Below are 5,435 nucleotides of genomic sequence, written 5' to 3' on the forward strand. Positions count from 1 at the left end.
ATGGGGCGGGGGGGGGGGAAAGATATAATACTTTCAACAATAAAGATTTTTTAAAGAAGAAATGCAGTAAACATAAGATATATGAGGCTGCTGCTGGTGTAACACAGCATACTGTTTAACAGCAAACTTTCTAATGTAAGTATAAAGAGTACATACTAAAACAACAAAAAGTATAGTATAGTAAATACATAGACCAGTAACTCATAAGTAAAGCATTGCATTAGGATGTTAGGATGGCTATAATGTCATTTGGCGACAGGAATTTTTCAACTCCATTATGATCTTATGGGACCACTGTCGTATATGTGGTCCATCATTGATCAAAAAGTCATTTTGCGGTGCATGACTGTATTTAAGAAATATATTTCATAAGGCTAGAGCTGGCAAAATGATTCCTCTGGATCTGGGCAAAGTAAATTGAAAACCTTTTGGAAAGGATTCACCATTCTAAATACCATTAAGAACATTTGTGATTCATAGAAAGAGGTAAAAATATCAACATGAACAGGAGTTTGGAAGAAGTTGATTCCAACCCTCAGTGACGACATTGAGGGATTCAAGACTTCAATGGAGGAAGTACTGCATATATGATGGAAACAGCAAAAGAACAAGAATTAGCTGTAGCGCATAACAATGTGACTGAATTACTACAATCTCACAATGAATCTTTAACAGATGAGGAGCTGCTTCTTATGGATGAGCAAAGTGATTTCTTGAGATGGAACCTATTCCTAGTGAAGATGCTATGAAGATTGTTGCAATGACAACAAAGAATTTCGAATATCATGTAAACTAGTGCATAAAGCAGTGGCAGGATTTGTGAGACTTCTAATGTGGGCAAAATGCTGTCAAACAGCATTGTATGATACAGAGAAATTGTTCATGAAAGGACGAGTTTTCAATGCAGAAAACTTCATTTTTGTCTTTTTTAAGAAACCGCCACAGTCACCCCCAACATTCAGCAACCACCACCCTAATTGGTCAGCAGCCATCAACATCTAGGCAAGACCCTCAGCCAACAAAAAGATTATGACTCACTGAAGGCTCAGATGATGATTAGCACTTTTTAGCAATAAAGTATTTTTTAATTAAGGTAAGTATATTTTTTAGAGAATGTTATTGTGTACTTTATAACAAACTACAGTATAGTGTAAACATAACTTTTATATGTACTGGGAAAACAAAAACTGTGTGTGATTCGCTATTGTGATATTCACTTTATTGCAGTGGTCTGGAACTGAACCTGCAATATCTATGGGGTATATCTGTAGTAATCAGGACGGTGTGGTACTGGCAAAATGAGAGCCATTGGCCTATTGAAGAGAATAGAGTGTCTAGGAAAAAAGCCACACAGAAATGATAAATTGATTTTTGAAAAAAGCACCAAAGTAATTCAACAGAGAATGAATAATATTCACAAGAAATGTTGCTGGAACAACTAAATATCAATATGAAAAAAAAGATGAACCTCAACTCTTATCTTTCACCAACTGTAAAAATTAACCCACTATGGGTCATAGACCAAAAGGTAAAACCTGAAACTATAGAACTTCTAGAATAGGGATGGGGAACATCCGGCCCTCGGGCTATAGTAGGCCCACATAATAATTTGGTCTGGTCCTGCAAAGGCATTAGGGGTGAGTTAATTAAATGTTTGATCAAATATAGCAGGCTAATTTTTAATTGATAATTTTGTATGGCCCGGGGATGATGTTATAAATATCCAAATAGTCCCTTGGCACCAAAAAGCTTCCCCACTCCTGTTCTAGAAGATAACAAAAAGGAAAATCTTTGTGAGTTTAGGTACAAACAAAAAGAACATTCACAAAAGAAAAAAAATTAAATTTTGTTCTTTTAAAGATACTGTTAAGAAAAGAAAAATTATAATTAAGAAACATTTGAAGTACATATACTAGTATATAATAAATACTAGTAACTTATGTCCATAATTTATAAAGCGTTCCCCTAAGCTCAATAATGAGAAGAAAATCCAATTTTAAAAATAGGCAAAGGCAGGGGTCCTCAAACTATGGCCCGCGGGCCACATGCAAATACAAATATTGTATTTGTCCCCGTTTTGTTTTTTTACTTCAAAATAAGATATGTGCAGTGTGCATAGGAATTTGTTCATAGTTTTTTTTAAAACTATAGTCCGGCCCTCCAACGGTCTGAGGGACAGTGAACTGGCCCCCTGTTTAAAAAGTTTGAGGACCCCTGCGCAAAGGATTTGAACAGACACTCATCAAAGAAGATATGGGTGGTAAATAAACACATGAAAAGATACTCAGAACCATTACACAATGAAAAATGTAAATTAAACCACTAAAAGATACCAGTACATATCCATCAAAATGGCAAAAACAACAACTAAACAAAACAAACCTAACAATACTAAGTATTACCAATGACGAGAATTGATAGTAAATGTTATAAAGTGATTTTGTAATAAATAATTTAAATTATAAATAAAGAATAGATCTTATTAATTCTTAGTGCTTACATTGTTTCACACAGTGTTTGGGACACGATGATCATTCAACTATTTGTCAATAAGTAAAGAATTACTTGCATTTCCTAACAGAAGAGTTAGCATTGAATTAAAAGAGGGCACATGTTCCAAAGTTCACTTTGGGAAAACATTACTTGCATACATGTGGCACTAGTAGTACGGTGTGTCTGAGAAGATAAGGCTTTTAGGAGTCAGCATTTCTAGTGAGTGAGTTACTTAAGCCTCAGTATCCACATTTAGAAAAAGGACCTAATACTTATCCCACCTTTTTCACAATTACATGGATCAATGAGATAATGGATTTGAAAGTCCTTTACAAATCATATAATTATTGTTTAAAACTTAAGTATTATTATCCATATCAAGCTGTTCAAAGTAACAGAGAACACTTCTCAAAATCTTTACAAGGAATAAGATTTTAAAACCTCACTCCTTTCTTTAATGGTTGATTAATGTTTTCTGGCAAAGTATATGTTTTACTAACAATGAAACCTAGAAAAGGCAACAGCTGCATACTTTATAATGAGATTATAGTCTAAAGGGGCTCACAAGCTTATAGTTCTGGAAGTAGACACAGATGACAAGGACACATAGAAAATGGAAAAGAAAGAAAATCAGTTCACAAAAGTAGTGTTTTAAATAGATGGTTAAAAGTTTGCTGCTAATACCTGGTATTTACATAAAAGAATAACTTAAAGAACCAGTAGATTTTTTTTCTTTTCAAAGTATATTCACCATTTGGTCCCTAGAAACCCCTCCCCACTCCCCCTGTGCCTTGGTGGTTGAGCATTGACCGCTGAACCAGGAGGTCAAGGTTCCATTCTATACGCCTATGTTGGGGGCTGGATCCCCAGTGGGGGGCGTGCAGGAGGCAGCCGATCAATGATTCTCATCATGGATGTTTCTCTCTCTCTCCTCTCCCTCCTTGTCTGATATGGAATTAAAAGAGGGCATATGTTCCAAATTCTCTGAGGTTATCCTCATTGATCCATTCCATAAGGCTATCGGAATTAATCCTGACACCCGGCGCGTCACCAAACCAGCCCACAAGCACAGGGAGATGCGAGGGCTGACATCCGCGCCAAGAGCCGCGGCCCTGGGAGGGGCCCCAGGTCCCACCCCGCTATCGGTGGTTCGCCGTGCGGCTTGGAGAAGGCGCAATGCTCTCCAGCTCCACCGTCACCGCTAATATAAGTGATGTTTGTGAAATCCTTACCTAATCGACAATTTAGGACAGTCAGAAAAAGAAAAGGTCCTGAACGAAGGTGGCTCATTACCACTTCTGGCTTTGCAAGAGGAAATGTCAGTCATCTTTAGCTGAACTGTTTACACTCTATCCCTTGCACAACATCAAATAAAATCAATGAATATCTGTGTTAATATTTATTACTTAATTCCTTCAATAATTTTATCTTGTGTGTGCAGTAAAGGCAGTGAAGCATCACTTTAAATAAAATCAGGATTTCACTGTTTCACCAAGGGCAAAACCCATCAAGGCCACCAAGTTAAGCCTCTAAAAGTTACATGCATATGTTCCAAGTTAAAAACTCAAAATCAGTAATATTCCGATACGCATGTTAACTTGTGATCAGAATTTTACTTCTTAATTCTTTCTATTTTAATCCCCGAACAATGTAAGAGCACAATTTTATGCAGCGTCCAAGACTGGGAAATCTAAATATCCCAGACAATTCGCTGTAATCTGCGCTTCATTTCAACGTACACATCCGTTTAACAAAAATGTCTTCATCTCCAAATGCATCGAAATGAAGTCACATGTGATAAATGAATTTCCTTTTGAAAATTACTTCTCCACTTTAGGTTAGAAACGCCCATTTAAGGAAAACCCAGAGATAAAATGGGTACTTTTCCTTTAAGACAACGAGACAATATTCTCCCTTGAGCGAGCGCTTCTCCCCGCACAGGAGATTTTCATTTGGGGCAAAAGGGTAATATTCCAGATTAAACGACAACTATGCTAAAGTAAGGGGGGAGAATTCTCCAACGTCAACCAAGTGCAGCACTCAACTTTTGAATTCACTCGGAGACTCGGACGCTACTTTAAAGGGGCATTTCCAGAGCGTTTAAGCGGCTAAATCTTAAAGGCAAAGTCCGGCTAAATTTAGCACAAACAGAAAAACGACCATTAAGTAAAACCCAGTTCCACCGACTAGGCATCTCCCCAGGCCCGAAAACGGAAATCGCCCAGTTTCTGTTCTGCAGACCGGGGACCCCGCAAGGCCCTGCCGCCCCAAGGGCGCCTGCGCAACATCCAATTAAACCCTTCCTCGGCTAGTCGACGGGAACGGCTTTGAAATGACTGCCAGGTTACGCCTCACTTTAAAATTCATTAGGTATGACAAAGCACACCTGAACGACCACTCACCGAAGTGGTCCTAAATGCAAGCGACAGGATTTAAGCTTCCTCTCGCGACTTATCTGGTGCTGCCGGAAGCGGAACTAACCAAGTCGTTAAAGAGGGGAGGGGCTTATGGGGGTGGAGCTCCGGTCAAAGCAGGTTAGGGCGGAACCTTTGGCTCCTGCGGGAAATTGTTCTGCCCGGCGAGGTGTCCGAGTGAGACCCGAAGCGGGCGGGCGAGGAGGCGTGGCGGAGGTTCTCCGCTGTAGTAGTTCCTTGCACTACCTCCATGTGGCTCTTCTGTTACTGAAGAAAGAGGACCCGCGTCCACGCTGACAGCTGGAGCCTCTTGACCAACACCTCACCCCTGCCCTCGGGATTCAAAGGGAAACCGAGATCTGTATGGTGTGGGCCACCTCCAGCCGCTCGCGTGACAACCGCAGCCGTGGCAGGTGAGGGTCCCGAGGCCGAAGAAAAGCCGAGATGCGGAACCTGGTCGCCCAGGGTTTGCAGCCGGCCGCCGCCGGGCAGTTGCTTTGTCTCCCGCCGAGCTCTGCGGAGCCGGAG

The 5,435-nt window shown here is 40.2% G+C and overlaps 2 protein-coding genes across 16 annotated transcripts in view; one reads left to right on the plus strand and one right to left on the minus strand.

Moving 5' to 3' along the window:
* The window catches only part of GIN1 (gypsy retrotransposon integrase 1), a 43,735-nt gene that overhangs the window by 22,305 nt on the left and 15,995 nt on the right, over nt 1-5,435 (minus strand). The window contains exon 1 of one of the 2 annotated variants that reach the window (XM_005866422.2): nt 4,896-4,955. The exons of the other annotated variant lie outside the window; for it this stretch is intronic. The gene's annotated coding sequence lies outside the window, so the exon portion shown is untranslated. Of the gene's footprint in view, nt 1-4,895; nt 4,956-5,435 lie in introns of those variants that run through there. 2 annotated transcript variants of the gene reach the window in all.
* Nucleotides 5,042-5,435, plus strand: part of PPIP5K2 (diphosphoinositol pentakisphosphate kinase 2) — a 78,445-nt gene continuing 78,051 nt past the window's right edge. For 4 of the 14 annotated variants that reach the window (XM_005866423.2, XM_005866425.2, XM_005866429.2 and 1 more), the window contains exon 1: nt 5,047-5,320. The gene's annotated coding sequence lies outside the window, so the exon portion shown is untranslated. Of the gene's footprint in view, nt 5,374-5,435 lie in introns of all 14 variants that reach the window. The other 10 variants (XR_001362169.1, XM_014539869.1, XM_014539870.1 and 7 more) reach the window with 5 other exon arrangements.

This window comes from Myotis brandtii, unplaced genomic scaffold (assembly GCF_000412655.1).
Source record: "Myotis brandtii unplaced genomic scaffold, ASM41265v1 scaffold230, whole genome shotgun sequence".
Lineage (NCBI taxonomy): Eukaryota > Metazoa > Chordata > Mammalia > Chiroptera > Vespertilionidae > Myotis > Myotis brandtii.